Here is a 27,611-nt window from a genome sequence, read left to right as displayed (position 1 = left end):
CCATCTTTGACAGAGAAACTAACAATTTTCAGGTTCAAAAAGGTCAACGGAACTTGGGATTCCCAGCCAGTCTCCCATGCTGGTACTTGCCAAGCCTTAAGCTGCATTGATGCTGCGATCTGACGAGAGCAGGCACATTCAGCTTAGAATGGCCGTTGACAGCAGCTGTTCAGTTTGAACCTTCTTTTACTATCTCATAGAGAAACTAACACAATTTTCAGGTTCAAAAAGGTCAATGGAACTGGGGATTCACAGCCAGTCTCCCATGCTGGTACTTGCCAAGCCTTAAGCCGCATCGCTGCTGTGATCCGACAAGAGCACGCACATTCAGCTTAGAATGGCCGTTGACAGCAGCTGTTCAATTTGAACCTTCTTTTACTATCTCATAGAGAAACTAACACAATTTTCAGGTTCAAAAAGGTCAACGGAACTTGGGATTCCCAGCCAGTCTCCCATGCTGTTACTTGCCAAGCCTAAAGCTGCATTGCTGCTGCGATCTGACGAGAGCAGGCACATTCAGCTTAGAATGGCCGTTGACAGCAGCTGTTCAGTTTGAACCTTCTTTTACTATCTCATAGAGAAACTAACACAATTTTCAGGTTCAAAAAGGTCAACGGAACGTGGGATTCCCAGCCAGTCTCCCATGCTGGTACTTGCCAAGCCTTAAGCTGCATTGCTGCTGCGATCTGACGAGAGCAGGCACATTCAGCTTAGAATGGCCGTTGACAGCAGCTGTTCAATTTGAACCTTCTTTTACCATCTTTGACAGAGAAACTAACAATTTTCAGGTTCAAAAAGGTCAACAGAACTTGGGATTCCCAGCCAGTCTCCCATGCTGGTGCTTGCCAAGCCTTAAGCTGCATTGTTGCTGCGATCTGACTAGAGCAGGCACATTCAGCTTAGAATGGCCGTTGACAGCAGCTGTTCAATTTGAACCTTCTTTTACTATCTCATAGAGAAACTAACACAATTTTCAGGTTCAAAAAGGTCAACGGAACTTGGGATTCCCAGCCAGTCTCCCATGCTGGTACTTGCCAAGCCTTAAGCTGCATTGCTGCTGCGATCTGACGAGAGCAGGCACATTCAGCTTAGAATGGCCGTTGACAGCAGCTGTTCAATTTGAACCTTCTTTTACTATCTCATAGAGAAACTAACACAATTTTCAGGTTCAAAAAGGTCAACAGAACTTGGGGTTCCCAGCCAGTCTCCCATGCTGGTACTTGCCAAGCCTTAAGCTGCATTGCTGCTGCGATCTGACGAGAGCAGGCACATTCAGCTTAGAATGGCCGTTGACAGCAGCTGTTCAATTTGAACCTTCTTTTACTATCTCATACAAAAACTAACACAATTTTCAGGTTCAAAAAGGTCAACAGAACTTGGGATTCCCAGCCAGTCTCCCATGCTGGTACTTGCCAAGCCTTAAGCTGCATTGCTGCTGCGATCTGACGAGAGCAGGCACATTCAGCTTAGAATGGCCGTTGACAGCAGCTGTTCAGTTTGAACCTTCTTTTACTATCTCATAGAGAAACTAACACAATTTTCAGGTTCAAAAAGGTCAACGGAACTTGGGATTCCCAGCCAGTCTCCCATGCTGGTACTTGCAAAGCCTTAAGCTGCATTGCTGCTGCGATCTGATGAGAGCAGGCACATTCAGCTTAGAATGGCCGTTGACAGCAGCTGTTCAATTTGAACCTTCTTTTACTATCTCATAGAGAAACTAACACAATTTTCAGGTTCAAAAAGGTCAACGGAACTTGGGATTCCCAGCCAGTCTCCCATGCTGGTACTTGCCAAGCCTTAAGCTGCTGCGATCTGACGAGAGCAGGCACATTCAGCTTAGAATGGCCGTTGACAGCAGCTGTTCAATTTGAACCTTCTTTTACTATCTCATAGAGAAACTAACACAATTTTCAGGTTCAAAAAGGTCAACAGAACTTGGGATTCCCAGCCAGTCTCCCATGCTGGTACTTGCCAAGCCTTAAGCTGCATTGCTGCTGCGATCTAACGAGAGCAGGCACATTCAGCTTAGAATGGCCGTTGACAGCAGCTGTTCAATTTGAACCTTCTTTTACCATCTTTGACAGAGAAACTAACAATTTTCAGGTTCAAGAAGGTCAACGGAACTTGGGATTCCCAGCCAGTCTCCCATGCTGGTACTTGCCAAGCCTTAAGCTGCATTGCTGCTGCGATCTGACGAGAGCAGGCACATTCAGCTTAGAATGGCCGTTGACAGCAGCTGTTCAATTTGAACCTTCTTTTAATATCTCATAGAGAAACTAACACAATTTTCAGGTTCAAAAAGGTCAACGGAACTTAGGATTCCCAGCCAGTCTCCCATGCTGGTACTTGCCAAGCCTTAAGCTGCATTGCTGCTGCGAACTGTCGAGAGCAGGCACATTCAGCTTAGAATGGCCGTTAGCAGCAACTGTTCAATTTGAACCTTCTTTTACTATCTCATAGAGAAACTAACACAATTTTCAGGTTCAAAAAGGTCAACGGAACTTGGGATTCCCAGCCAGTCTCCCATGCTGGTACTTGCCAAGCCTTAAGCTGCTGCGATCTGACGAGAGCAGGCACAATCAGCTTAGAATGGCCGTTGACAGCAGCTGTTCAATTTGAACCTTCTTTTACTATCTCATAGAAAAACTAACACAATTTTCAGGTTCAAAAAGGTCAACAGAACTTGGGATTCCCAGCCAGTCTCCCATGCTGGTACTTGCCAAGCCTTAAGCTGCATTGCTGCTGCGATCTAACGAGAGCAGGCACATTCAGCTTAGAATGGCCGTTGACAGCAGCTGTTCAATTTGAACCTTCTTTTACCATCTTTGACAGAGAAACTAACAATTTTCAGGTTCAAAAAGGTCAACGGAACTTGGGATTCCCAGCCAGTCTCCCATGCTGGTACTTGCCAAGCCTTAAGCTGCATTGCTGCTGCGATCTGACGAGAGCAGGCACATTCAGCTTAGAATGGCCGTTGACAGCAGCTGCCTAATTTCTACTTTCTTTTACTATCTCATAGAGAAACTAACACAATTTTCAGGTTCAAAAAGCTCAACGGAACTTGGGATTCCCAGCCAGTCTCCCATGCTGGTACTTGCCAAGCCTTAAGCTGCATTGCTGCTGCGATCTGACGAGAGCAGGCACATTCAGCTTAGAAGGGCCGTTGACAGCAGCTGTTCAATTTGAACCTTCTTTTACTATCTCATAGAGAAACTAACACAATTTTCAGGTTCAAAAAGGTCAACGGAACTTGGGATTCCCAGCCAGTCTCCCATGCTGGTACTTGCCAAGCCTTAAGCTGCATTGATGCTGCGATCTGACGAGAGCAGGCACATTCAGCTTAGAATGGCCGTTGACAGCAGCTGTTCAGTTTGAACCTTCTTTTACTATCTCATAGAGAAACTAACACAATTTTCAGGTTCAAAAAGGTCAACGGAACTTGGGATTCACAGCCAGTCTCCCATGCTGGTACTTGCCAAGCCTTAAGCCGCATCGCTGCTGTGATCCGACAAGAGCACGCACATTCAGCTTAGAATGGCCGTTGACAGCAGCTGTTCAATTTGAACCTTCTTTTACTATCTCATAGAGAAACTAACACAATTTTCAGGTTCAAAAAGGTCAACAGAACTTGGGATTCCCAGCCAGTCTCCCATGCTGGTACTTGCCAAGCCTTAAGCTGCATTTCTGCTGCGATCTGACGAGAGCAGGCACATTCAGCTTAGAATGGCCGTTGACAGCAGCTGTTCAATTTGAACCTTCTTTTACTATCTCATAGAGAAACTAACACAATTTTCAGGTTCAAAAAGGTCAACAGAACTTGGGATTCCCAGCCAGTCTCCCATGCTGGTACTTGCCAAGACTTAAGCTGCATTGCTGCTGCGATCTGACGAGAGCAGGCACATTCAGCTTAGAATGGCCGTTGACAGCAGCTGTTCAATTTGAACCTTCTTTTACTATCTCATAGAGAAACTAACACAATTTTCAGGTTCAAAAAGGTCAACGGAACTTGGGATTCCCAGCCAGTCTCCCATGCTGTTACTTGCCAAGCCTAAAGCTGCATTGCTGCTGCGATCTGACGAGAGCAGGCACATTCAGCTTAGAATGGCCGTTGACAGCAGCTGTTCAGTTTGAACCTTCTTTTACTATCTCATAGAGAAACTAACACAATTTTCAGGTTCAAAAAGGTCAACGGAACTTGGGATTCCCAGCCAGTCTCCCATGCTGGTACTTGCCAAGCCTTAAGCTGCATTGCTGCTGCGATCTGACGAGAGCAGGCACATTCAGCTTAGAATGGCCGTTGACAGCAGCTGTTCAATTTGAACCTTCTTTTACTATCTCATAGAGAAACTAACACAATTTTCAGGTTCAAAAAGGTCAACGGAACTTGGGATTCCCAGCCAGTCTCCCATGCTGGTACTTGCCAAGCCTTAAGCTGCATTGCTGCTGCGATCTGACGAAAGCAGGCACATTCAGCTTAGAATGGCCGTTGACAGCAGATGTTCAATTTGAACCTTCTTTTACTATCTCATAGAGAAACTAACACAATTTTCAGGTTCAAAAAGGTCAACAGAACTTGGGATTCCCAGCCAGTCTCCCATGCTGGTACTTGCCAAGCCTTAAGCTGCATTGCTGCTGCGATCTGACGAGAGCAGGCACATTCAGCTTAGAATGGCCGTTGACAGCAGCTGTTCAATTTGAACCTTCTTTTAATATCTCATAGAGAAACTAACACAATTTTCAGGTTCAAAAAGGTCAACAGAACTTAGGATTCCCAGCCAGTCTCCCATGCTGGTACTTGCCAAGCCTTAAGCTGCATTGCTGCTGCGATCTGACGAGAGCAGGCACATTCAGCTTAGAATGGCCGTTGACAGCAGCTGTTCAATTTGAACCTTCTTTTACCATCTTTGACAGAGAAACTAACAATTTTCAGGTTCAAAAAGGTCAACGGAACTTGGGATTCCCAGCCAGTCTCCCATGCTGGTACTTGCCAAGCCTTAAGCTGCATTGCTGCTGCGATCTGACGAGAGCAGGCACATTCAGCTTAGAATGGCCGTTGACAGCAGCTGCCTAATTTCTACTTTCTTTTACTATCTCTTAGAGAAACTAACACAATTTTCAGGTTCAAAAAGGTCAACGGAACTTGGGATTCCCAGCCAGTCTCCCATGCTGGTACTTGCCAAGCCTTAAGCTGCATTGCTGCTGCGATCTGACGAGAGCAGGCACATTCAGCTTAGAATGGCCGTTGACAGAAGCTGTTCAATTTGAACCTTCTTTTACTATCTCATAGAGAAACTAACACAATTTTCAGGTTCAAAAAGGTCAACGGAACTTGGGATTCCCAGCCAGTCTCCCATGCTGGTACTTGCCAAGCCTTAAGCTGCATTGATGCTGCGATCTGACGAGAGCAGGCACATTCAGCTTAGAATGGCCGTTGACAGCAGCTGTTCAGTTTGAACCTTCTTTTACTATCTCATAGAGAAACTAACACAATTTTCAGGTTCAAAAAGGTCAACGGAACTTGGGATTCACAGCCAGTCTCCCATGCTGGTACTTGCCAAGCCTTAAGCCGCATCGCTGCTTTGATCCGACAAGAGCACGCACATTCAGCTTAGAATGGCCGTTGACAGCAGCTGTTCAATTTGAACCTTCTTTTACTATCTCATAGAGAAACTAACACAATTTTCAGGTTCAAAAAAGTCAACGGAACTTTGGATTCCCAGCCAGTTTCCCATGCTGGTACTTGCCAAGCCTTAAGCTGCATTGCTGCTGCGATCTGACGAGAGCAGGCACATTCAGCTTAGAATTGCCGTTGACAGCAGCTGTTCAATTTGAACCTTCTTTTACTATCTCATAGAGAAACTAACACAATTTTCAGGTTCAAAAAGGTCAACGGAACTTGGGATTCCCAGCCAGTCTCCCATGCTGTTACTTGTCAAGCCTAAAGCTGCATTGCTGCTGCGATCTGACGAGAGCAGGCACATTCAGCTTAGAATGGCCGTTGACAGCAGCTGTTCAGTTTGAACCTTCTTTTACTATCTCATAGAGAAACTAACACAATTTTCAGGTTCAAAAAGGTCAACGGAACTTGGGATTCCCAGCCAGTCTCCCATGCTGGTACTTGCCAAGCCTTAAGCTGCATTGCTGCTGCGATCTGACGAGAGCAGGCACATTCAGCTTAGAATGGCCGTTGACAGCAGCTGTTCAATTTGAACCTTCTTTTACTATCTCATAGAGAAACTAACACAATTTTCAGGTTCAAAAAGGTCAACGGAACTTGGGATTCCCAGCCAGTCTCCCATGCTGGTACTTGCCAAGCCTTAAGCTGCATTGCTGCTGCGATCTGACGAGAGCAGGCACATTCAGCTTAGAATGGCCGTTGACAGCAGCTGTTCAATTTGAACCTTCTTTTACTATCTCATAGAGAAACTAACACAATTTTCAGGTTCAAAAAGGTCAACGGAACTTGGGATTCCCAGCCAGTCTCCCATGCTGGTACTTGCCAAGCCTTAAGCTGCATTGCTGCTGCGATCTGACGAGAGCAGGCACATTCAGCTTAGAATAGCCGTTGACAGCAGCTCTTCAATTTGAACCTTCTTTTAATATCTCATAGAGAAACTAACACAATTTTCAGGTTCAAAAAGGTCAACGGAACTTAGGATTCCCAGCCAGTCTCCCATGCTGGTACTTGCCAAGCTTTAAGCTGCATTGCTGCTGCGAACTGACGAGAGCAGGCACATTCAGCTTAGAATAGCCGTTAGCAGCAACTGTTCAATTTGAACCTTCTTTTACTATCTCATAGAGAAACTAACACAATTTTCAGGTTCAAAAAGGTCAACGGAACTTGGGATTCCCAGCCAGTCTCCCATGCTGGTACTTGCCAAGCCTTAAGCTGCTGCGATCTGACGAGAGCAGGCACATTCAGCTTAGAATGGCCGTTGACAGCAGCTGTTCAATTTGAACCTTCTTTTACTATCTCATAGAAAAACTAACACAATTTTCAGGTTCAAAAAGGTCAACAGAACTTGGGATTCCCAGCCAGTCTCCCATGCTGGTACTTGCCAAGCCTTAAGCTGCATTGCTGCTGCGATCTAACGAGAGCAGGCACATTCAGCTTAGAATGGCCGTTGACAGCAGCTGTTCAATTTGAACCTTCTTTTACCATCTTTGACAGAGAAACTAACAATTTTCAGGTTCAAAAAGGTCAACGGAACTTGGGATTCCCAGCCAGTCTCCCATGCTGGTACTTGCCAAGCCTAAAGCTGCATTGCTGCTGCGATCTGACGAGAGCAGGCACATTCAGCTTAGAATGGCCGTTGACAGCAGCTGTTCAGTTTGAACCTTCTTTTACTATCTCATAGAGAAACTAACACAATTTTCAGGTTCAAAAAGGTCAACGGAACTTGGGATTCCCAGCCAGTCTCCCATGCTGGTACTTGCCAAGCCTTAAGCTGCATTGCTGCTGTGATCTGACGAGAGCAGGCACATTCAGCTTAGAATGGCCGTTGACAGCAGCTGTTCAATTTGAACCTTCTTTTACTATCTCATAGAGAAACTAACACAATTTTCAGGTTCAAAAAGGTCAACGGAACTTGGGATTCCCAGCCAGTCTCCCATGCTGGTACTTGCCAAGCCTTAAGCTGCATTGCTGCTGCGATCTGACGAGAGCAGGCACATTCAGCTTAGAATGGCCGTTGACAGCAGCTGTTCAATTTGAACCTTCTTTTACTATCTCATAGAGAAACTAACACAATTTTCAGGTTCAAAAAGGTCAACGGAACTTGGGATTCCCAGCCAGTCTCCCATGCTGGTACTTGCCAAGCCTTAAGCTGCATTTCTGCTGCGATCTGACGAGAGCAGGCACATTCAGCTTAGAATGGCCGTTGACAGCAGCTGTTCAATTTGAACCTTCTTTTACTATCTCATAGAGAAACTAACACAATTTTCAGGTTCAAAAAGGTCAACAGAACTTGGGATTCCCAGCCAGTCTCCCATGCTGGTACTTGCCAAGACTTAAGCTGCATTGCTGCTGCGATCTGACGAGAGCAGGCACATTCAGCTTAGAATGGCCGTTGACAGCAGCTGTTCAATTTGAACCTTCTTTTACTATCTCATAGAGAAACTAACACAATTTTCAGGTTCAAAAAGGTCAACGGAACTTGGGATTCCCAGCCAGTCTCCCATGCTGTTACTTGCCAAGCCTAAAGCTGCATTGCTGCTGCGATCTGACGAGAGCAGGCACATTCAGCTTAGAATGGCCGTTGACAGCAGCTGTTCAGTTTGAACCTTCTTTTACTATCTCATAGAGAAACTAACACAATTTTCAGGTTCAAAAAGGTCAACGGAACTTGGGATTCCCAGCCAGTCTCCCATGCTGGTACTTGCCAAGCCTTAAGCTGCATTGCTGCTGTGATCTGACGAGAGCAGGCACATTCAGCTTAGAATGGCCGTTGACAGCAGCTGTTCAATTTGAACCTTCTTTTACTATCTCATAGAGAAACTAACACAATTTTCAGGTTCAAAAAGGTCAACGGAACTTGGGATTCCCAGCCAGTCTCCCATGCTGGTACTTGCCAAGACTTAAGCTGCATTGCTGCTGCGATCTGACGAGAGCAGGCACATTCAGCTTAGAATGGCCGTTGACAGCAGCTGTTCAATTTGAACCTTCTTTTACTATCTCATAGAGAAACTAACACAATTTTCAGGTTCAAAAAGGTCAACAGAACTTGGGATTCCCAGCCAGTCTCCCATGCTGGTACTTGCCAAGCCTTAAGCTGCATTGCTGCTGCGATCTGATGAGAGCAGGCACATTCAGCTTAGAATGGCCGTTGACAGCAGCTGTTCAATTTGAACCTTCTTTTACTATCTCATAGAGAAACTAACACAATTTTCAGGTTCAAAAAGGTCAACGGAACTTGGGATTCCCAGCCAGTCTCCCATGCTGGTACTTGCCAAGCCTTAAGCTGCTGCGATCTGACGAGAGCAGGCACATTCAGCTTAGAATGGCCGTTGACAGCAGCTGTTCAATTTGAACCTTCTTTTACTATCTCATAGAGAAACTAACACAATTTTCAGGTTCAAAAAGGTCAACAGAACTTGGGATTCCCAGCCAGTCTCCCATGCTGGTACTTGCCAAGCCTTAAGCTGCATTGCTGCTGCGATCTAACGAGAGCAGGCACATTCAGCTTAGAATGGCCGTTGACAGCAGCTGTTCAATTTGAACCTTCTTTTACCATCTTTGACAGAGAAACTAACAATTTTCAGGTTCAAGAAGGTCAACGGAACTTGGGATTCCCAGCCAGTCTCCCATGCTGGTACTTGCCAAGCCTTAAGCTGCATTGCTGCTGCGATCTGACGAGAGCAGGCACATTCAGCTTAGAATGGCCGTTGACAGCAGCTGTTCAATTTGAACCTTCTTTTAATATCTCATAGAGAAACTAACACAATTTTCAGGTTCAAAAAGGTCAACGGAACTTAGGATTCCCAGCCAGTCTCCCATGCTGGTACTTGCCAAGCCTTAAGCTGCATTGCTGCTGCGAACTGTCGAGAGCAGGCACATTCAGCTTAGAATGGCCGTTAGCAGCAACTGTTCAATTTGAACCTTCTTTTACTATCTCATAGAGAAACTAACACAATTTTCAGGTTCAAAAAGGTCAACGGAACTTGGGATTCCCAGCCAGTCTCCCATGCTGGTACTTGCCAAGCCTTAAGCTGCTGCGATCTGACGAGAGCAGGCACATTCAGCTTAGAATGGCCGTTGACAGCAGCTGTTCAATTTGAACCTTCTTTTACTATCTCATAGAAAAACTAACACAATTTTCAGGTTCAAAAAGGTCAACAGAACTTGGGATTCCCAGCCAGTCTCCCATGCTGGTACTTGCCAAGCCTTAAGCTGCATTGCTGCTGCGATCTAACGAGAGCAGGCACATTCAGCTTAGAATGGCCGTTGACAGCAGCTGTTCAATTTGAACCTTCTTTTACCATCTTTGACAGAGAAACTAACAATTTTCAGGTTCAAAAAGGTCAACGGAACTTGGGATTCCCAGCCAGTCTCCCATGCTGGTACTTGCCAAGCCTTAAGCTGCATTGCTGCTGCGATCTGACGAGAGCAGGCACATTCAGCTTAGAATGGCCGTTGACAGCAGCTGCCTAATTTCTACTTTCTTTTACTATCTCATAGAGAAACTAACACAATTTTCAGGTTCAAAAAGCTCAACGGAACTTGGGATTCCCAGCCAGTCTCCCATGCTGGTACTTGCCAAGCCTTAAGCTGCATTGCTGCTGCGATCTGACGAGAGCAGGCACATTCAGCTTAGAAGGGCCGTTGACAGCAGCTGTTCAATTTGAACCTTCTTTTACTATCTCATAGAGAAACTAACACAATTTTCAGGTTCAAAAAGGTCAACGGAACTTGGGATTCCCAGCCAGTCTCCCATGCTGGTACTTGCCAAGCCTTAAGCTGCATTGATGCTGCGATCTGACGAGAGCAGGCACATTCAGCTTAGAATGGCCGTTGACAGCAGCTGTTCAGTTTGAACCTTCTTTTACTATCTCATAGAGAAACTAACACAATTTTCAGGTTCAAAAAGGTCAACGGAACTTGGGATTCACAGCCAGTCTCCCATGCTGGTACTTGCCAAGCCTTAAGCCGCATCGCTGCTGTGATCCGACAAGAGCACGCACATTCAGCTTAGAATGGCCGTTGACAGCAGCTGTTCAATTTGAACCTTCTTTTACTATCTCATAGAGAAACTAACACAATTTTCAGGTTCAAAAAGGTCAACAGAACTTGGGATTCCCAGCCAGTCTCCCATGCTGGTACTTGCCAAGCCTTAAGCTGCATTTCTGCTGCGATCTGACGAGAGCAGGCACATTCAGCTTAGAATGGCCGTTGACAGCAGCTGTTCAATTTGAACCTTCTTTTACTATCTCATAGAGAAACTAACACAATTTTCAGGTTCAAAAAGGTCAACAGAACTTGGGATTCCCAGCCAGTCTCCCATGCTGGTACTTGCCAAGACTTAAGCTGCATTGCTGCTGCGATCTGACGAGAGCAGGCACATTCAGCTTAGAATGGCCGTTGACAGCAGCTGTTCAATTTGAACCTTCTTTTACTATCTCATAGAGAAACTAACACAATTTTCAGGTTCAAAAAGGTCAACGGAACTTGGGATTCCCAGCCAGTCTCCCATGCTGTTACTTGCCAAGCCTAAAGCTGCATTGCTGCTGCGATCTGACGAGAGCAGGCACATTCAGCTTAGAATGGCCGTTGACAGCAGCTGTTCAGTTTGAACCTTCTTTTACTATCTCATAGAGAAACTAACACAATTTTCAGGTTCAAAAAGGTCAACGGAACTTGGGATTCCCAGCCAGTCTCCCATGCTGGTACTTGCCAAGCCTTAAGCTGCATTGCTGCTGCGATCTGACGAGAGCAGGCACATTCAGCTTAGAATGGCCGTTGACAGCAGCTGTTCAATTTGAACCTTCTTTTACTATCTCATAGAGAAACTAACACAATTTTCAGGTTCAAAAAGGTCAACGGAACTTGGGATTCCCAGCCAGTCTCCCATGCTGGTACTTGCCAAGCCTTAAGCTGCATTGCTGCTGCGATCTGACGAAAGCAGGCACATTCAGCTTAGAATGGCCGTTGACAGCAGATGTTCAATTTGAACCTTCTTTTACTATCTCATAGAGAAACTAACACAATTTTCAGGTTCAAAAAGGTCAACAGAACTTGGGATTCCCAGCCAGTCTCCCATGCTGGTACTTGCCAAGCCTTAAGCTGCATTGCTGCTGCGATCTGACGAGAGCAGGCACATTCAGCTTAGAATGGCCGTTGACAGCAGCTGTTCAATTTGAACCTTCTTTTAATATCTCATAGAGAAACTAACACAATTTTCAGGTTCAAAAAGGTCAACAGAACTTAGGATTCCCAGCCAGTCTCCCATGCTGGTACTTGCCAAGCCTTAAGCTGCATTGCTGCTGCGATCTGACGAGAGCAGGCACATTCAGCTTAGAATGGCCGTTGACAGCAGCTGTTCAATTTGAACCTTCTTTTACCATCTTTGACAGAGAAACTAACAATTTTCAGGTTCAAAAAGGTCAACGGAACTTGGGATTCCCAGCCAGTCTCCCATGCTGGTACTTGCCAAGCCTTAAGCTGCATTGCTGCTGCGATCTGACGAGAGCAGGCACATTCAGCTTAGAATGGCCGTTGACAGCAGCTGCCTAATTTCTACTTTCTTTTACTATCTCTTAGAGAAACTAACACAATTTTCAGGTTCAAAAAGGTCAACGGAACTTGGGATTCCCAGCCAGTCTCCCATGCTGGTACTTGCCAAGCCTTAAGCTGCATTGCTGCTGCGATCTGACGAGAGCAGGCACATTCAGCTTAGAATGGCCGTTGACAGAAGCTGTTCAATTTGAACCTTCTTTTACTATCTCATAGAGAAACTAACACAATTTTCAGGTTCAAAAAGGTCAACGGAACTTGGGATTCCCAGCCAGTCTCCCATGCTGGTACTTGCCAAGCCTTAAGCTGCATTGATGCTGCGATCTGACGAGAGCAGGCACATTCAGCTTAGAATGGCCGTTGACAGCAGCTGTTCAGTTTGAACCTTCTTTTACTATCTCATAGAGAAACTAACACAATTTTCAGGTTCAAAAAGGTCAACGGAACTTGGGATTCACAGCCAGTCTCCCATGCTGGTACTTGCCAAGCCTTAAGCCGCATCGCTGCTTTGATCCGACAAGAGCACGCACATTCAGCTTAGAATGGCCGTTGACAGCAGCTGTTCAATTTGAACCTTCTTTTACTATCTCATAGAGAAACTAACACAATTTTCAGGTTCAAAAAAGTCAACGGAACTTTGGATTCCCAGCCAGTTTCCCATGCTGGTACTTGCCAAGCCTTAAGCTGCATTGCTGCTGCGATCTGACGAGAGCAGGCACATTCAGCTTAGAATTGCCGTTGACAGCAGCTGTTCAATTTGAACCTTCTTTTACTATCTCATAGAGAAACTAACACAATTTTCAGGTTCAAAAAGGTCAACGGAACTTGGGATTCCCAGCCAGTCTCCCATGCTGTTACTTGTCAAGCCTAAAGCTGCATTGCTGCTGCGATCTGACGAGAGCAGGCACATTCAGCTTAGAATGGCCGTTGACAGCAGCTGTTCAGTTTGAACCTTCTTTTACTATCTCATAGAGAAACTAACACAATTTTCAGGTTCAAAAAGGTCAACGGAACTTGGGATTCCCAGCCAGTCTCCCATGCTGGTACTTGCCAAGCCTTAAGCTGCATTGCTGCTGCGATCTGACGAGAGCAGGCACATTCAGCTTAGAATGGCCGTTGACAGCAGCTGTTCAATTTGAACCTTCTTTTACTATCTCATAGAGAAACTAACACAATTTTCAGGTTCAAAAAGGTCAACGGAACTTGGGATTCCCAGCCAGTCTCCCATGCTGGTACTTGCCAAGCCTTAAGCTGCATTGCTGCTGCGATCTGACGAGAGCAGGCACATTCAGCTTAGAATGGCCGTTGACAGCAGCTGTTCAATTTGAACCTTCTTTTACTATCTCATAGAGAAACTAACACAATTTTCAGGTTCAAAAAGGTCAACGGAACTTGGGATTCCCAGCCAGTCTCCCATGCTGGTACTTGCCAAGCCTTAAGCTGCATTGCTGCTGCGATCTGACGAGAGCAGGCACATTCAGCTTAGAATAGCCGTTGACAGCAGCTCTTCAATTTGAACCTTCTTTTAATATCTCATAGAGAAACTAACACAATTTTCAGGTTCAAAAAGGTCAACGGAACTTAGGATTCCCAGCCAGTCTCCCATGCTGGTACTTGCCAAGCTTTAAGCTGCATTGCTGCTGCGAACTGACGAGAGCAGGCACATTCAGCTTAGAATAGCCGTTAGCAGCAACTGTTCAATTTGAACCTTCTTTTACTATCTCATAGAGAAACTAACACAATTTTCAGGTTCAAAAAGGTCAACGGAACTTGGGATTCCCAGCCAGTCTCCCATGCTGGTACTTGCCAAGCCTTAAGCTGCTGCGATCTGACGAGAGCAGGCACATTCAGCTTAGAATGGCCGTTGACAGCAGCTGTTCAATTTGAACCTTCTTTTACTATCTCATAGAAAAACTAACACAATTTTCAGGTTCAAAAAGGTCAACAGAACTTGGGATTCCCAGCCAGTCTCCCATGCTGGTACTTGCCAAGCCTTAAGCTGCATTGCTGCTGCGATCTAACGAGAGCAGGCACATTCAGCTTAGAATGGCCGTTGACAGCAGCTGTTCAATTTGAACCTTCTTTTACCATCTTTGACAGAGAAACTAACAATTTTCAGGTTCAAAAAGGTCAACGGAACTTGGGATTCCCAGCCAGTCTCCCATGCTGGTACTTGCCAAGCCTAAAGCTGCATTGCTGCTGCGATCTGACGAGAGCAGGCACATTCAGCTTAGAATGGCCGTTGACAGCAGCTGTTCAGTTTGAACCTTCTTTTACTATCTCATAGAGAAACTAACACAATTTTCAGGTTCAAAAAGGTCAACGGAACTTGGGATTCCCAGCCAGTCTCCCATGCTGGTACTTGCCAAGCCTTAAGCTGCATTGCTGCTGTGATCTGACGAGAGCAGGCACATTCAGCTTAGAATGGCCGTTGACAGCAGCTGTTCAATTTGAACCTTCTTTTACTATCTCATAGAGAAACTAACACAATTTTCAGGTTCAAAAAGGTCAACGGAACTTGGGATTCCCAGCCAGTCTCCCATGCTGGTACTTGCCAAGCCTTAAGCTGCATTGCTGCTGCGATCTGACGAGAGCAGGCACATTCAGCTTAGAATGGCCGTTGACAGCAGCTGTTCAATTTGAACCTTCTTTTACTATCTCATAGAGAAACTAACACAATTTTCAGGTTCAAAAAGGTCAACGGAACTTGGGATTCCCAGCCAGTCTCCCATGCTGGTACTTGCCAAGCCTTAAGCTGCATTTCTGCTGCGATCTGACGAGAGCAGGCACATTCAGCTTAGAATGGCCGTTGACAGCAGCTGTTCAATTTGAACCTTCTTTTACTATCTCATAGAGAAACTAACACAATTTTCAGGTTCAAAAAGGTCAACAGAACTTGGGATTCCCAGCCAGTCTCCCATGCTGGTACTTGCCAAGACTTAAGCTGCATTGCTGCTGCGATCTGACGAGAGCAGGCACATTCAGCTTAGAATGGCCGTTGACAGCAGCTGTTCAATTTGAACCTTCTTTTACTATCTCATAGAGAAACTAACACAATTTTCAGGTTCAAAAAGGTCAACGGAACTTGGGATTCCCAGCCAGTCTCCCATGCTGTTACTTGCCAAGCCTAAAGCTGCATTGCTGCTGCGATCTGACGAGAGCAGGCACATTCAGCTTAGAATGGCCGTTGACAGCAGCTGTTCAGTTTGAACCTTCTTTTACTATCTCATAGAGAAACTAACACAATTTTCAGGTTCAAAAAGGTCAACGGAACTTGGGATTCCCAGCCAGTCTCCCATGCTGGTACTTGCCAAGCCTTAAGCTGCATTGCTGCTGTGATCTGACGAGAGCAGGCACATTCAGCTTAGAATGGCCGTTGACAGCAGCTGTTCAATTTGAACCTTCTTTTACTATCTCATAGAGAAACTAACACAATTTTCAGGTTCAAAAAGGTCAACGGAACTTGGGATTCCCAGCCAGTCTCCCATGCTGGTACTTGCCAAGACTTAAGCTGCATTGCTGCTGCGATCTGACGAGAGCAGGCACATTCAGCTTAGAATGGCCGTTGACAGCAGCTGTTCAATTTGAACCTTCTTTTACTATCTCATAGAGAAACTAACACAATTTTCAGGTTCAAAAAGGTCAACAGAACTTGGGATTCCCAGCCAGTCTCCCATGCTGGTACTTGCCAAGCCTTAAGCTGCATTGCTGCTGCGATCTGACGAGAGCAGGCACATTCAGCTTAGAATGGCCGTTGACAGCAGCTGTTCAATTTGAACCTTCTTTTACTATCTCATAGAGAAACTAACACAATTTTCAGGTTCAAAAAGGTCAACAGAACTTGGGATTCCCAGCCAGTCTCCCATGCTGGTACTTGCCAAGCCTTAAGCTGCATTGCTGCTGCGATCTGACGAGAGCAGGCACATTCAGCTTAGAATGGCCGTTGACAGCAGCTGTTCAATTTGAACCTTCTTTTACTATCTCATAGAGAAACTAACACAATTTTCAGGTTCAAAAAGGTCAACAGAACTTGGGATTCCCAGCCAGTCTCCCATGCTGGTACTTGCCAAGCCTTAAGCTGCATTGCTGCTGCGATCTGACGAGAGCAGGCACATTCAGCTTAGAATGGCCGATGACAGCAGCTGTTCAATTTGAACCTTCTTTTACTATCTCATAGAAAAACTAACACAATTTTCAGGTTCAAAAAGGTCAACAGAACTTGGGATTCCCAGCCAGTCTCCCATGCTGGTACTTGCCAAGCCTTAAGCTGCATTGCTGCTGCGATCTGACGAGAGCAGGCACATTCAGCTTAGAATGGCCGTTGACAGCAGCTGTTCAATTTGAACCTTCTTTTACCATCTTTGACAGAGAAACTAACAATTTTCAGGGTTCAAAAAGGTCAACGGAACTTGGGATTCCCAGCCAGTCTCCCATGCTGGTACTTGCCAAGCCTTAAGCTGCATTGCTGCTGCGATCTGACGAGAGCAGGCACATTCAGCTTAGAATGGCCGTTGACAGCAGCTGTTCAATTTGAACCTTCTTTTAATATCTCATAGAGAAACTAACACAATTTTCAGGTTCAAAAAGGTCAACGGAACTTAGGATTCCCAGCCAGTCTCCCATGCTGGTACTTGCCAAGCCTTAAGCTGCATTGTTGCTGCGATCTGACGAGAGCAGGCACATTCAGCTTAGAATGGCCGTTAGCAGCAGCTGTTCAATTTGAACCTTCTTTTACTATCTCATAGAGAAACTAACACAATTTTCAGGTTCAAAAAGGTCAACGGAACTTGGGATTCCCAGCCAGTCTCCCATGCTGGTACTTGCCAAGCCTTAAGCTGCTGCGATCTGACGAGAGCAGGCACATTCAGCTTAGAATGGCCGTTGACAGCAGCTGTTCAATTTGAACCTTCTTTTACCATCTTTGACAGAGAAACTAACAATTTTCAGGTTCAAAAAGGTCAACGGAACTTGGGATTCCCAGCCAGTCTCCCATGCTGGTACTTGCCAAGCCTTAAGCTGCATTGCTGCTGCGATCTGACAAGAGCAGGCACATTCAGCTTAGAATGGCTGTTGACAGCAGCTGCTTAATTTCTACTTTCTTTTACTATCTCATAGAGAAACTAACACAATTTTCAGGTTCAAAAAGCTCAACGGAACTTGGGATTCCCAGCCAGTCTCCCATGCTGGTACTTGCCAAGCCTTAAGCTGCATTGCTGCTGCGATCTGACGAGAGCAGGCACATTCAGCTTAGAAGGGCCGTTGACAGCAGCTGTTCAATTTGAACCTTCTTTTACTATCTCATAGAGAAACTAACACAAGTTTCAGGTTCAAAAAGGTCAACGGAACTTGGGATTCCCAGCCAGTCTCCCATGCTGGTACTTGCCAAGCCTTAAGCTGCATTGATGCTGCGATCTGACGAGAGCAGGCACATTCAGCTTAGAATGGCCGTTGACAGCAGCTGTTCAATTTGAACCTTCTTTTACCATCTTTGACAGAGAAACTAACAATTTTCAGGTTCAAAAAGGTCAACGGAACTTGGGATTCCCAGCCAGTCTCCCATGCTGGTACTTGCCAAGCCTTAAGCTGCATTGCTGCTGCGATCTGACAAGAGCAGGCACATTCAGCTTAGAATGGCTGTTGACAGCAGCTGCTTAATTTCTACTTTCTTTTACTATCTCATAGAGAAACTAACACAATTTTCAGGTTCAAAAAGCTCAACGGAACTTGGGATTCCCAGCCAGTCTCCCATGCTGGTACTTGCCAAGCCTTAAGCTGCATTGCTGCTGCGATCTGACGAGAGCAGGCACATTCAGCTTAGAAGGGCCGTTGACAGCAGCTGTTCAATTTGAACCTTCTTTTACTATCTCATAGAGAAACTAACACAAGTTTCAGGTTCAAAAAGGTCAACGGAACTTGGGATTCCCAGCCAGTCTCCCATGCTGGTACTTGCCAAGCCTTAAGCTGCATTGATGCTGCGATCTGACGAGAGCAGGCACATTCAGCTTAGAATGGCCGTTGACAGCAGCTGTTCAGTTTGAACCTTCTTTTACTATCTCATAGAGAAACTAACACAATTTTCAGGTTCAAAAAGGTCAACGGAACTTGGGATTCACAGCCAGTCTCCCATGCTGGTACTTGCCAAGCCTTAAGCCGCATCGCTGCTGTGATCCGACAAGAGCACACACATTCAGCTTAGAATGGCCGTTGACAGCAGCTGTTCAATTTGAACCTTCTTTTACTATCTCATAGAGAAACTAACACAATTTTCAGGTTCAAAAAGGTCAACGGAACTTGGGATTCCCAGCCAGTCTCCCATGCTGGTACTTGCCAAGCCTTAAGCTGCATTGCTGCTGCGATCTGACGAGAGCAGGCACATTCAGCTTAGAATGGCCGTTGACAGCAGCTGTTCAATTTGAACCTTCTTTTACTATCTCATAGAGAAACTAACACAATTTTCAGGTTCAAAAAGGTCAACAGAACTTGGGATTCCCAGCCAGTCTCCCATGCTGGTACTTGCCAAGCCTTAAGCTGCATTGCTGCTGCGATCTGACGAGAGCAGGCACATTCAGCTTAGAATTGCCGTTGACAGCAGCTGTTCAATTTGAACCTTCTTTTACTATCTCATAGAGAAACTAACACAATTTTCAGGTTCAAAAAGGTCAACGGAACTTGGGATTCCCAGCCAGTCTCCCATGCTGTTACTTGCCAAGCCTAAAGCTGCATTGCTGCTGCGATCTGACGAGAGCAGGCACATTCAGCTTAGAATGGCCGTTGACAGCAGCTGTTCAGTTTGAACCTTCTTTTACTATCTCATAGAGAAACTAACACAATTTTCAGGTTCAAAAAGGTCAACGGAACTTGGGATTCCCAGCCAGTCTCCCATGCTGGTACTTGCCAAGCCTTAAGCTGCATTGCTGCTGCGATCTGACGAGAGCAGGCACATTCAGCTTAGAATGGCCGTTGACAGCAGCTGTTCAATTTGAACCTTCTTTTACTATCTCATAGAGAAACTAACACAATTTTCAGGTTCAAAAAGGTCAACGGAACTTGGGATTCCCAGCCAGTCTCCCATGCTGGTACTTGCCAAGCCTTAAGCTGCATTGCTGCTGCGATCTGACGAGAGCAGGCACATTCAGCTTAGAATGGCCGTTGACAGCAGCTGTTCAATTTGAACCTTCTTTTACTATCTCATAGAGAAACTAACACAATTTTCAGGTTCAAAAAGGTCAACGGAACTTGGGATTCCCAGCCAGTCTCCCATGCTGGTACTTGCCAAGCCTTAAGCTGCATTGCTGCTGCGATCTGACGAGAGCAGGCACATTCAGCTTAGAATGGCCGTTGACAGCAGCTGTTCAATTTGAACCTTCTTTTACTATCTCATAGAGAAACTAACACAATTTTCAGGTTCAAAAAGGTCAACAGAACTTGGGATTCCCAGCCAGTCTCCCATGCTGGTACTTGCCAAGCCTTAAGCTGCATTGCTGCTGCGATCTGACGAGAGCAGGCACATTCAGCTTAGAATGGCCGTTGACAGCAGCTGTTCAATTTGAACCTTCTTTTACTATCTCATAGAAAAACTAACACAATTTTCAGGTTCAAAAAGGTCAACAGAACTTGGGATTCCCAGCCAGTCTCCCATGCTGGTACTTGCCAAGCCTTAAGCTGCATTGCTGCTGCGATCTGACGAGAGCAGGCACATTCAGCTTAGAATGGCCGTTGACAGCAGCTGTTCAATTTGAACCTTCTTTTACCATCTTTGACAGAGAAACTAACAATTTTCAGGTTCAAAAAGGTCAACGGAACTTGGGATTCCAAGCCAGTTTCCCATGCTGGTACTTGCCAAGCCTTAAGCTGCATTGCTGCTGCGATCTGACGAGAGCAGGCACATTCAGCTTAGAATGGCCGTTGACAGCAGCTGTTCAATTTGAACCTTCTTTTAATATCTCATAGAGAAACTAACACAATTTTCAGGTTCAAAAAGGTCAACGGAACTTAGGATTCCCAGCCAGTCTCCCATGCTGGTACTTGCCAAGCCTTAAGCTGCATTGCTGCTGCGAACTGACGAGAGCAGGCACATTCAGCTTAGAATGGCCGTTAGCAGCAGCTGTTCAATTTGAACCTTCTTTTACTATCTCATAGAGAAACTAACACAATTTTCAGGTTCAAAAAGGTCAACGGAACTTGGGATTCCCAGCCAGTCTCCCATGCTGGTACTTGCCAAGCCTTAAGCTGCTGCGATCTGACGAGAGCAGGCACATTCAGCTTAGAATGGCCGTTGACAGCAGCTGTTCAATTTGAACCTTCTTTTACTATCTCATAGAAAAACTAACACAATTTTCAGGTTCAAAAAGGTCAACAGAACTTGGGATTCCCAGCCAGTCTCCCATGCTGGTACTTGCCAAGCCTTAAGCTGCATTGCTGCTGCGATCTAACGAGAGCAGGCACATTCAGCTTAGAATGGCCGTTGACAGCAGCTGTTCAATTTGAACCTTCTTTTACCATCTTTGACAGAGAAACTAACAATTTTCAGGTTCAAAAAGGTCAACGGAACTTGGGATTCCCAGCCAGTCTCCCATGCTGGTACTTGCCAAGCCTTAAGCTGCATTGCTGCTGCGATCTGACGAGAGCAGGCACATTCAGCTTAGAATGGCCGTTGACAGCAGCTGCCTAATTTCTACTTTCTTTTACTATCTCATAGAGAAACTAACACAATTTTCAGGTTCAAAAAGCTCAACGGAACTTGGGATTCCCAGCCAGTCTCCCATGCTGGTACTTGCCAAGCCTTAAGCTGCATTGCTGCTGCGATCTGACGAGAGCAGGCACATTCAGCTTAGAAGGGCCGTTGACAGCAGCTGTTCAATTTGAACCTTCTTTTACTATCTCATAGAGAAACTAACACAATTTTCAGGTTCAAAAAGGTCAACGGAACTTGGGATTCCCAGCCAGTCTCCCATGCTGGTACTTGCCAAGCCTTAAGCTGCATTGATGCTGCGATCTGACGAGAGCAGGCACATTCAGCTTAGAATGGCCGTTGACAGCAGCTGTTCAGTTTGAACCTTCTTTTACTATCTCATAGAGAAACGAACACAATTTTCAGGTTCAAAAAGGTCAACGGAACTTGGGATTCACAGCCAGTCTCCCATGCTGGTACTTGCCAAGCCTTAAGCCGCATCGCTGCTGTGATCCGACAAGAGCACGCACATTCAGCTTAGAATGGCCGTTGACAGCAGCTGTTCAATTTGAACCTTCTTTTACTATCTCATAGAGAAACTAACACAATTTTCAGGTTCAAAAAGGTCAACGGAACTTGGGATTCCCAGCCAGTCTCCCATGCTGGTACTTGCCAAGCCTTAAGCTGCATTGCTGCTGCGATCTGACGAGAGCAGGCACATTCAGCTTAGAATGGCCGTTGACAGCAGCTGTTCAATTTGAACCTTCTTTTACTATCTCATAGAGAAACTAACACAATTTTCAGGTTCAAAAAGGTCAACAGAACTTGGGATTCCCAGCCAGTCTCCCATGCTGGTACTTGCCAAGCCTTAAGCTGCATTGCTGCTGCGATCTGACGAGAGCAGGCACATTCAGCTTAGAATGGCCGTTGACAGCAGCTGTTCAATTTGAACCTTCTTTTACTATCTCATAGAGAAACTAACACAATTTTCAGGTTCAAAAAGGTCAACGGAACTTGGGATTCCCAGCCAGTCTCCCATGCTGTTACTTGCCAAGCCTAAAGCTGCATTGCTGCTGCGATCTGACGAGAGCAGGCACATTCAGCTTAGAATGGCCGTTGACAGCAGCTGTTCAGTTTGAACCTTCTTTTACTATCTCATAGAGAAACTAACACAATTTTCAGGTTCAAAAAGGTCAACGGAACTTGGGATTCCCAGCCAGTCTCCCATGCTGGTACTTGCCAAGCCTTAAGCTGCATTGCTGCTGCGATCTGACGAGAGCAGGCACATTCAGCTTAGAATGGCCGTTGACAGCAGCTGTTCAATTTGAACCTTCTTTTACCATCTTTGACAGAGAAACTAACAATTTTCAGGTTCAAAAAGGTCAACAGAACTTGGGATTCCCAGCCAGTCTCCCATGCTGGTACTTGCCAAGCCTTAAGCTGCATTGTTGCTGCGATGTGACTAGAGCAGGCACATTCAGCTTAGAATGGCCGTTGACAGCAGCTGTTCAATTTGAACCTTCTTTTACTATCTCATAGAGAAACTAACACAATTTTCAGGTTCAAAAAGGTCAACGGAACTTGGGATTCCCAGCCAGTCTCCCATGCTGGTACTTGCCAAGCCTTAAGCTGCATTGCTGCTGCGATCTGACGAGAGCAGGCACATTCAGCTTAGAATGGCCGTTGACAGCAGCTGTTCAATGTGAACCTTCTTTTACTATCTCATAGAGAAACTAACACAATTTTAAGGTTCAAAAAGGTCAACGGAACTTGGGATTCCCAGCCAGTCTCCCATGCTGGTACTTGCCAAGCCTTAAGCTGCATTGCTGCTGCGATCTGATGAGAGCATGCACATTCAGCTTAGAATGGCCGTTGACAGCAGCTGTTCAATTTGAACCTTCTTTTACTATCTCATAGAGAAACTAACACAATTTTCAGGTTCAAAAAGGTCAACGGAACTTGGGATTCCCAGCCAGTCTCCCATGCTGGTACTTGCCAAGCCTTAAGCTGCTGCGATCTGACGAGAGCAGGCACATTCAGCTTAGAATGGCCGTTGACAGCAGCTGTTCAATTTAAACCTTCTTTTACTATCTCATAGAGAAACTAACACAATTTTCAGGTTCAAAAAGGTCAACAGAACTTGGGATTCCCAGCCAGTCTCCCATGCTGGTACTTGCCAAGCCTTAAGCTGCATTGCTGCTGCGATCTGACGAGAGCAGGCACATTCAGCTTAGAATGGCCGTTGACAGCAGCTGTTCAATTTGAACCTTCTTTTACTATCTCATAGAGAAACTAACACAATTTTCAGGTTCAAAAAGGTCAACGGAACTTGGGATTCCCAGCCAGTCTCCCATGCTGGTACTTGCCAAGCCTTAAGCTGCATTGCTGCTGCGATCTGACGAGAGCAGGCACATTCAGCTTAGAATGGCCGTTGACAGCAGCTGTTCAATTTGAACCTTCTTTTACTATCTCATAGAGAAACTAACACAATTTTCAGGTTCAAAAAGGTCAACGGAACTTGGGATTCCCAGCCAGTCTCCCATGCTGGTACTTGCCAAGCCTTAAGCTGCATTGCTGCTGCGATCTGACGAGAGCAGGCACATTCAGCTTAGAATGGCCGTTGACAGCAGCTGTTCAATTTGAACCTTCTTTTACTATCTCATAGAGAAACTAACACAATTTTCAGGTTCAAAAAGGTCAACGGAACTTGGGATTCCCAGCCAGTCTCCCATGCTGGTACTTGCCAAGCCTTAAGCTGCATTGCTGCTGCGATCTGACGAGAGCAGGCACATTCAGCTTAGAATTGCCGTTGACAGCAGCTGTTCAATTTGAACCTTCTTTTACTATCTCATAGAGAAACTAACACAATTTTCAGGTTCAAAAAGGTCAGCGGAACTAGGGATTCCCAGCCAGTCTCCCATGCTGGTACTTGCCAAGCCTTAAGCTGCTGCGATCTGACGAGAGCAGGCACATTCAGCTTAGAATGGCCGTTGACAGCAGCTGTTCAATTTGAACCTTCTTTTACTATCTCATAGAGAAACTAACACAATTTTCAGGTTCAAAAAGGTCAACAGAACTTGGGATTCCCAGCCAGTCTCCCATGCTGGTACTTGCCAAGCCTTAAGCTGCATTGATGCTGCGATCTGACGAGAGCAGGCACATTCAGCTTAGAATGGCCGTTGACAGCAGCTGTTCAGTTTGAACCTTCTTTTACTATCTCATAGAGAAACTAACACAATTTTCAGGTTCAAAAAGGTCAACAGAACTTGGGATTCCCAGCCAGTCTCCCATGCTGGTACTTGCCAAGCCTTAAGCTGCAATGCTGCTGCGATCTGACGAGAGCAGGCACATTCAGCTTAGAATGGCCGTTGACAGCAGCTGTTCAATTTGAACCTTCTTTTACCATCTTTGACAGAGAAACTAACAATTTTCAGGTTCAAAAAGGTCAACGGAACTTGGGATTCCCAGCCAGTCTCCCATGCTGGTACTTGCCAAGCCTTAAGCTGCATTGCTGCTGCGATCTGACGAGAGCAGGCACATTCAGCTTAGAATGGCCGTTGACAGCAGCTGTTCAATTTGAACCTTCTTTTACTATCTCATAGAGAAACTAACACAATTTTCAGGTTCAAAAAGGTCAACGGAACTTGGGATTCCCAGCCAGTCTCCCATGCTGGTACTTGCCAAGCCTTAAGCTGCATTGCTGCTGCGATCTGACAAGAGCAGGCACATTCAGCTTAGAATGGCCGTTGACAGCAGCTGTTCAATTTGAACCTTCTTTTACTATCTCATAGAGAAACTAACACAATTTTCAGGTTCAAAAAGGTCAACGGAACTTGGGATTCCCAGCCAGTCTCCCATGCTGGTACTTGCCAAGCCTTAAGCTGCTGCGATCTGACGAGAACAGGCACATTCAGCTTAGAATGGCCGTTGACAGCAGCTGTTCAATTTGAACCTTCTTTTACTATCTCATAGAGAAACTAACACAATTTTCAGGTTCAAAAAGGTCAACAGAACTTGGGATTCCCAGCCAGTCTCCCATGCTGGTACTTGCCAAGCCTTAAGCTGCATTTCTGCTGCGATCTGACGAGAGCAGGCACATTCAGCTTAGAATGGCTGTTGACAGCAGCTGTTCAATTTGAACCTTCTTTTACTATCTCATAGAGAAACTAACACAATTTTCAGGTTCAAAAAGGTCAACGGAACTTGGGATTCCCAGCCAGTCTCCCATGCTGGTACTTGCCAAGCCTTAAGCTGCATTGCTGCTGCGATCTGACGAGAGCAGGCACATTCAGCTTAGAATGGCCGTTGACAGCAGCTGTTCAATTTGAACCTTCTTTTACTATCTCATAGAAAAACTAACACAATTTTCAGGTTCAAAAAGGTCAACAGAACTTGGGATTCCCAGCCAGTCTCCCATGCTGGTACTTGCCAAGCCTTAAGCTGCATTGCTGCTGCGATCTGACGAGAGCAGGCTCATTCAGCTTAGAATGGCCGTTGACAGCAGCTGTTCAATTTGAACCTTCTTTTACCATCTTTGACAGAGAAACTAACAATTTTCAGGTTCAAAAAGGTCAACCGAACTTGGGATTCCCAGCCAGTCTCCCATGCTGGTACTTGCCAAGCCTTAAGCTGCATTGCTGCTGCGAACTGACGAGAGCAGGCACATTCAGCTTAGAATGGCCGTTAGCAGCAGCTGTTCAATTTGAACCTTCTTTTACTATCTCATAGAGAAACTAACACAATTTTCAGGTTCAAAAAGGTCAACGGAACTTGGGATTCCCAGCCAGTCTCCCATGCTGGTACTTGCCAAGCCTTAAGCTGCTGCGATCTGACGAGAGCAGGCACATTCAGCTTAGAATGGCCGTTGACAGCAGCTGTTCAATTTGAACCTTCTTTTACCATCTTTGACAGAGAAACTAACAATTTTCAGGTTCAAAAAGGTCAACGGAACTTGGGATTCCCAGCCAGTCTCCCATGCTGGTACTTGCCAAGCCTTAAGCTGCATTGCTGCTGCGATCTGACGAGAGCAGGCACATTCAGCTTAGAATGGCCGTTGACAGCAGCTGCCTAATTTCTACTTTCTTTTACTATCTCATAGAGAAACTAACACAATTTTCAGGTTCAAAAAGCTCAACGGAACTTGGGATTCCCAGCCAGTCTCCCATGCTGGTACTTGCCAAGCCTTAAGCTGCATTGCTGCTGCGATCTGACGAGAGCAGGCACATTCAGCTTAGAAGGGCCGCTGACAGCAGCTGTTCAATTTGAACCTTCTTTTACTATCTCATAGAGAAACTAACACAATTTTCAGGTTCAAAAAGGTCAACGGAACTTGGGATTCCCAGCCAGTCTCCCATGCTGGTACTTGCCAAGCCTTAAGCTGCATTGATGCTGCGATCTGACGAGAGCAGGCACATTCAGCTTAGAATGGCCGTTGACAGCAGCTGTTCAGTTTGAACCTTCTTTTACTATCTCATAGAGAAACTAACACAATTTTCAGGTTCAAAAAGGTCAACGGAACTTGGGATTCCCAGCCAGTCTCCCATGCTGGTACTTGCCAAGCCTTAAGCTGCATTGCTGCTGCGATCTGACGAGAGCAGGCACATTCAGCTTAGAATGGCCGTTGACAGCAGCTGCCTAATTGCTACTTTCTTTTACTATCTCATAGAGAAACTAACACAATTTTCAGGTTCAAAAAGCTCAACGGAACTTGGGATTCCCAGCCAGTCTCCCATGCTGGTACTTGCCAAGCCTTAAGCTGCATTGCTGCTGCGATCTGACGAGAGCAGGCACATTCAGCTTAGAAGGGCCGTTGACAGCAGCTGTTCAATTTGAACCTTCTTTTACTATCTCATAGAGAAACTAACACAATTTTCAGGTTCAAAAAGGTCAACGGAACTTGGGATTCCCAGCCAGTCTCCCATGCTGGTACTTGCCAAGCCTTAAGCTGCATTGATGCTGCGATCTGACGAGAGCAGGCACATTCAGCTTAGAATGGCCGTTGACAGCAGCTGTTCAGTTTGAACCTTCTTTTACTATCTCATAGAGAAACTAACACAATTTTCAGGTTCAAAAAGGTCAACGGAACTTGGGATTCACAGCCAGTCTCCCATGCTGGTACTTGCCAAGCCTTAAGCCGCATCGCTGCTGTGATCCGACAAGAGCACGCACATTCAGCTTAGAATGGCCGTTGACAGCAGCTGTTCAATTTGAACCTTCTTTTACTATCTCATAGAGAAACTAACACAATTTTCAGGTTCAAAAAGGTCAACGGAACTTGGGATTCCCAGCCAGTCTCCCATGCTGGTACTTGCCAAGCCTTAAGCTGCATTGCTGCTGCGATCTGACGAGAGCAGGCACATTCAGCTTAGAATGGCCGTTGACAGCAGCTGTTCAGTTTGAACCTTCTTTTACTATCTCATAGAGAAACTAACACAATTTTAAGGTTCAAAAAGGTCAACGGAACTTGGGATTCCCAGCCAGTCTCCCATGCTGGTACTTGCCAAGCCTTAAGCTGCATTGCTGCTGCGATCTGATGAGAGCATGCACATTCAGCTTAGAATGGCCGTTGACAGCAGCTGTTCAATTTGAACCTTCTTTTACTATCTCATAGAGAAACTAACACAATTTTCAGGTTCAAAAAGGTCAACGGAACTTGGGATTCCCAGCCAGTCTCCCATGCTGGTACTTGCCAAGCCTTAAGCTGCTGCGATC

General features: G+C 45.7%; 68 pseudogenes; all 68 read right to left on the bottom strand.

The window, feature by feature from the left end:
* Nucleotides 1–41: 41 nt before the first annotated feature.
* LOC140084379 (5S ribosomal RNA) lies at nt 42–160 on the bottom strand (annotated as a pseudogene).
* Nucleotides 161–419: 259 nt separating this feature from the next.
* On the bottom strand, nt 420–538 carry LOC140090760 (5S ribosomal RNA; annotated as a pseudogene).
* Nucleotides 539–608: 70 nt separating this feature from the next.
* Nucleotides 609–727, bottom strand: LOC140088718 (5S ribosomal RNA; annotated as a pseudogene).
* Nucleotides 728–986: 259 nt separating this feature from the next.
* On the bottom strand, nt 987–1,105 carry LOC140100632 (5S ribosomal RNA; annotated as a pseudogene).
* A 70-nt stretch (nt 1,106–1,175) lies between these two features.
* On the bottom strand, nt 1,176–1,294 carry LOC140082173 (5S ribosomal RNA; annotated as a pseudogene).
* A 70-nt stretch (nt 1,295–1,364) lies between these two features.
* LOC140080834 (5S ribosomal RNA) lies at nt 1,365–1,483 on the bottom strand (annotated as a pseudogene).
* A 70-nt stretch (nt 1,484–1,553) lies between these two features.
* Nucleotides 1,554–1,672, bottom strand: LOC140089694 (5S ribosomal RNA; annotated as a pseudogene).
* A 251-nt stretch (nt 1,673–1,923) lies between these two features.
* Nucleotides 1,924–2,042, bottom strand: LOC140083093 (5S ribosomal RNA; annotated as a pseudogene).
* Nucleotides 2,043–2,112: 70 nt separating this feature from the next.
* Nucleotides 2,113–2,231, bottom strand: LOC140100631 (5S ribosomal RNA; annotated as a pseudogene).
* A 440-nt stretch (nt 2,232–2,671) lies between these two features.
* On the bottom strand, nt 2,672–2,790 carry LOC140083092 (5S ribosomal RNA; annotated as a pseudogene).
* Nucleotides 2,791–2,860: 70 nt separating this feature from the next.
* Nucleotides 2,861–2,979, bottom strand: LOC140100629 (5S ribosomal RNA; annotated as a pseudogene).
* Nucleotides 2,980–3,049: 70 nt separating this feature from the next.
* On the bottom strand, nt 3,050–3,168 carry LOC140096051 (5S ribosomal RNA; annotated as a pseudogene).
* A 70-nt stretch (nt 3,169–3,238) lies between these two features.
* Nucleotides 3,239–3,357, bottom strand: LOC140084378 (5S ribosomal RNA; annotated as a pseudogene).
* A 259-nt stretch (nt 3,358–3,616) lies between these two features.
* Nucleotides 3,617–3,735, bottom strand: LOC140085288 (5S ribosomal RNA; annotated as a pseudogene).
* A 70-nt stretch (nt 3,736–3,805) lies between these two features.
* LOC140090336 (5S ribosomal RNA) lies at nt 3,806–3,924 on the bottom strand (annotated as a pseudogene).
* A 70-nt stretch (nt 3,925–3,994) lies between these two features.
* Nucleotides 3,995–4,113, bottom strand: LOC140090759 (5S ribosomal RNA; annotated as a pseudogene).
* Nucleotides 4,114–4,183: 70 nt separating this feature from the next.
* LOC140100628 (5S ribosomal RNA) lies at nt 4,184–4,302 on the bottom strand (annotated as a pseudogene).
* Nucleotides 4,303–4,372: 70 nt separating this feature from the next.
* On the bottom strand, nt 4,373–4,491 carry LOC140085172 (5S ribosomal RNA; annotated as a pseudogene).
* A 70-nt stretch (nt 4,492–4,561) lies between these two features.
* On the bottom strand, nt 4,562–4,680 carry LOC140080832 (5S ribosomal RNA; annotated as a pseudogene).
* Nucleotides 4,681–4,750: 70 nt separating this feature from the next.
* On the bottom strand, nt 4,751–4,869 carry LOC140086828 (5S ribosomal RNA; annotated as a pseudogene).
* A 70-nt stretch (nt 4,870–4,939) lies between these two features.
* Nucleotides 4,940–5,058, bottom strand: LOC140100627 (5S ribosomal RNA; annotated as a pseudogene).
* A 70-nt stretch (nt 5,059–5,128) lies between these two features.
* On the bottom strand, nt 5,129–5,247 carry LOC140100626 (5S ribosomal RNA; annotated as a pseudogene).
* A 70-nt stretch (nt 5,248–5,317) lies between these two features.
* LOC140084376 (5S ribosomal RNA) lies at nt 5,318–5,436 on the bottom strand (annotated as a pseudogene).
* Nucleotides 5,437–5,884: 448 nt separating this feature from the next.
* Nucleotides 5,885–6,003, bottom strand: LOC140092643 (5S ribosomal RNA; annotated as a pseudogene).
* A 70-nt stretch (nt 6,004–6,073) lies between these two features.
* Nucleotides 6,074–6,192, bottom strand: LOC140100624 (5S ribosomal RNA; annotated as a pseudogene).
* Nucleotides 6,193–6,262: 70 nt separating this feature from the next.
* On the bottom strand, nt 6,263–6,381 carry LOC140100623 (5S ribosomal RNA; annotated as a pseudogene).
* A 70-nt stretch (nt 6,382–6,451) lies between these two features.
* Nucleotides 6,452–6,570, bottom strand: LOC140083050 (5S ribosomal RNA; annotated as a pseudogene).
* A 440-nt stretch (nt 6,571–7,010) lies between these two features.
* On the bottom strand, nt 7,011–7,129 carry LOC140083091 (5S ribosomal RNA; annotated as a pseudogene).
* Nucleotides 7,130–7,199: 70 nt separating this feature from the next.
* On the bottom strand, nt 7,200–7,318 carry LOC140086289 (5S ribosomal RNA; annotated as a pseudogene).
* A 70-nt stretch (nt 7,319–7,388) lies between these two features.
* LOC140088001 (5S ribosomal RNA) lies at nt 7,389–7,507 on the bottom strand (annotated as a pseudogene).
* A 70-nt stretch (nt 7,508–7,577) lies between these two features.
* On the bottom strand, nt 7,578–7,696 carry LOC140100622 (5S ribosomal RNA; annotated as a pseudogene).
* A 70-nt stretch (nt 7,697–7,766) lies between these two features.
* Nucleotides 7,767–7,885, bottom strand: LOC140083555 (5S ribosomal RNA; annotated as a pseudogene).
* Nucleotides 7,886–7,955: 70 nt separating this feature from the next.
* Nucleotides 7,956–8,074, bottom strand: LOC140090334 (5S ribosomal RNA; annotated as a pseudogene).
* A 70-nt stretch (nt 8,075–8,144) lies between these two features.
* Nucleotides 8,145–8,263, bottom strand: LOC140090758 (5S ribosomal RNA; annotated as a pseudogene).
* Nucleotides 8,264–8,333: 70 nt separating this feature from the next.
* LOC140088000 (5S ribosomal RNA) lies at nt 8,334–8,452 on the bottom strand (annotated as a pseudogene).
* A 70-nt stretch (nt 8,453–8,522) lies between these two features.
* Nucleotides 8,523–8,641, bottom strand: LOC140087910 (5S ribosomal RNA; annotated as a pseudogene).
* A 70-nt stretch (nt 8,642–8,711) lies between these two features.
* LOC140080355 (5S ribosomal RNA) lies at nt 8,712–8,830 on the bottom strand (annotated as a pseudogene).
* Nucleotides 8,831–9,081: 251 nt separating this feature from the next.
* On the bottom strand, nt 9,082–9,200 carry LOC140083090 (5S ribosomal RNA; annotated as a pseudogene).
* Nucleotides 9,201–9,270: 70 nt separating this feature from the next.
* On the bottom strand, nt 9,271–9,389 carry LOC140100621 (5S ribosomal RNA; annotated as a pseudogene).
* Nucleotides 9,390–9,829: 440 nt separating this feature from the next.
* On the bottom strand, nt 9,830–9,948 carry LOC140083089 (5S ribosomal RNA; annotated as a pseudogene).
* Nucleotides 9,949–10,018: 70 nt separating this feature from the next.
* Nucleotides 10,019–10,137, bottom strand: LOC140100620 (5S ribosomal RNA; annotated as a pseudogene).
* A 70-nt stretch (nt 10,138–10,207) lies between these two features.
* On the bottom strand, nt 10,208–10,326 carry LOC140096050 (5S ribosomal RNA; annotated as a pseudogene).
* Nucleotides 10,327–10,396: 70 nt separating this feature from the next.
* LOC140084374 (5S ribosomal RNA) lies at nt 10,397–10,515 on the bottom strand (annotated as a pseudogene).
* A 259-nt stretch (nt 10,516–10,774) lies between these two features.
* Nucleotides 10,775–10,893, bottom strand: LOC140085286 (5S ribosomal RNA; annotated as a pseudogene).
* A 70-nt stretch (nt 10,894–10,963) lies between these two features.
* LOC140090333 (5S ribosomal RNA) lies at nt 10,964–11,082 on the bottom strand (annotated as a pseudogene).
* A 70-nt stretch (nt 11,083–11,152) lies between these two features.
* Nucleotides 11,153–11,271, bottom strand: LOC140090756 (5S ribosomal RNA; annotated as a pseudogene).
* A 70-nt stretch (nt 11,272–11,341) lies between these two features.
* LOC140100618 (5S ribosomal RNA) lies at nt 11,342–11,460 on the bottom strand (annotated as a pseudogene).
* A 70-nt stretch (nt 11,461–11,530) lies between these two features.
* Nucleotides 11,531–11,649, bottom strand: LOC140085171 (5S ribosomal RNA; annotated as a pseudogene).
* Nucleotides 11,650–11,719: 70 nt separating this feature from the next.
* On the bottom strand, nt 11,720–11,838 carry LOC140080831 (5S ribosomal RNA; annotated as a pseudogene).
* Nucleotides 11,839–11,908: 70 nt separating this feature from the next.
* Nucleotides 11,909–12,027, bottom strand: LOC140086827 (5S ribosomal RNA; annotated as a pseudogene).
* A 70-nt stretch (nt 12,028–12,097) lies between these two features.
* On the bottom strand, nt 12,098–12,216 carry LOC140100617 (5S ribosomal RNA; annotated as a pseudogene).
* A 70-nt stretch (nt 12,217–12,286) lies between these two features.
* Nucleotides 12,287–12,405, bottom strand: LOC140100616 (5S ribosomal RNA; annotated as a pseudogene).
* Nucleotides 12,406–12,475: 70 nt separating this feature from the next.
* Nucleotides 12,476–12,594, bottom strand: LOC140084373 (5S ribosomal RNA; annotated as a pseudogene).
* Nucleotides 12,595–13,042: 448 nt separating this feature from the next.
* On the bottom strand, nt 13,043–13,161 carry LOC140092642 (5S ribosomal RNA; annotated as a pseudogene).
* Nucleotides 13,162–13,231: 70 nt separating this feature from the next.
* On the bottom strand, nt 13,232–13,350 carry LOC140100615 (5S ribosomal RNA; annotated as a pseudogene).
* A 70-nt stretch (nt 13,351–13,420) lies between these two features.
* Nucleotides 13,421–13,539, bottom strand: LOC140100614 (5S ribosomal RNA; annotated as a pseudogene).
* A 70-nt stretch (nt 13,540–13,609) lies between these two features.
* Nucleotides 13,610–13,728, bottom strand: LOC140083048 (5S ribosomal RNA; annotated as a pseudogene).
* Nucleotides 13,729–14,168: 440 nt separating this feature from the next.
* On the bottom strand, nt 14,169–14,287 carry LOC140083087 (5S ribosomal RNA; annotated as a pseudogene).
* A 70-nt stretch (nt 14,288–14,357) lies between these two features.
* Nucleotides 14,358–14,476, bottom strand: LOC140086277 (5S ribosomal RNA; annotated as a pseudogene).
* A 70-nt stretch (nt 14,477–14,546) lies between these two features.
* LOC140087999 (5S ribosomal RNA) lies at nt 14,547–14,665 on the bottom strand (annotated as a pseudogene).
* Nucleotides 14,666–14,735: 70 nt separating this feature from the next.
* Nucleotides 14,736–14,854, bottom strand: LOC140100612 (5S ribosomal RNA; annotated as a pseudogene).
* Nucleotides 14,855–14,924: 70 nt separating this feature from the next.
* LOC140083554 (5S ribosomal RNA) lies at nt 14,925–15,043 on the bottom strand (annotated as a pseudogene).
* Nucleotides 15,044–15,113: 70 nt separating this feature from the next.
* On the bottom strand, nt 15,114–15,232 carry LOC140090332 (5S ribosomal RNA; annotated as a pseudogene).
* A 70-nt stretch (nt 15,233–15,302) lies between these two features.
* LOC140090755 (5S ribosomal RNA) lies at nt 15,303–15,421 on the bottom strand (annotated as a pseudogene).
* A 70-nt stretch (nt 15,422–15,491) lies between these two features.
* On the bottom strand, nt 15,492–15,610 carry LOC140087997 (5S ribosomal RNA; annotated as a pseudogene).
* Nucleotides 15,611–15,680: 70 nt separating this feature from the next.
* On the bottom strand, nt 15,681–15,799 carry LOC140087909 (5S ribosomal RNA; annotated as a pseudogene).
* Nucleotides 15,800–15,869: 70 nt separating this feature from the next.
* LOC140080830 (5S ribosomal RNA) lies at nt 15,870–15,988 on the bottom strand (annotated as a pseudogene).
* A 70-nt stretch (nt 15,989–16,058) lies between these two features.
* Nucleotides 16,059–16,177, bottom strand: LOC140080829 (5S ribosomal RNA; annotated as a pseudogene).
* Nucleotides 16,178–27,611: the final 11,434 nt, after the last annotated feature.

Source organism: Engystomops pustulosus, chromosome 9 (genome assembly GCF_040894005.1).
Source record: "Engystomops pustulosus chromosome 9, aEngPut4.maternal, whole genome shotgun sequence".
In the NCBI taxonomy this organism is placed as follows: Eukaryota; Metazoa; Chordata; class Amphibia; order Anura; family Leptodactylidae; genus Engystomops; species Engystomops pustulosus.
The sequence above is the reverse complement of the archived record's forward strand: the minus strand, read 5'-3'. Positions and strand labels throughout refer to the sequence as shown.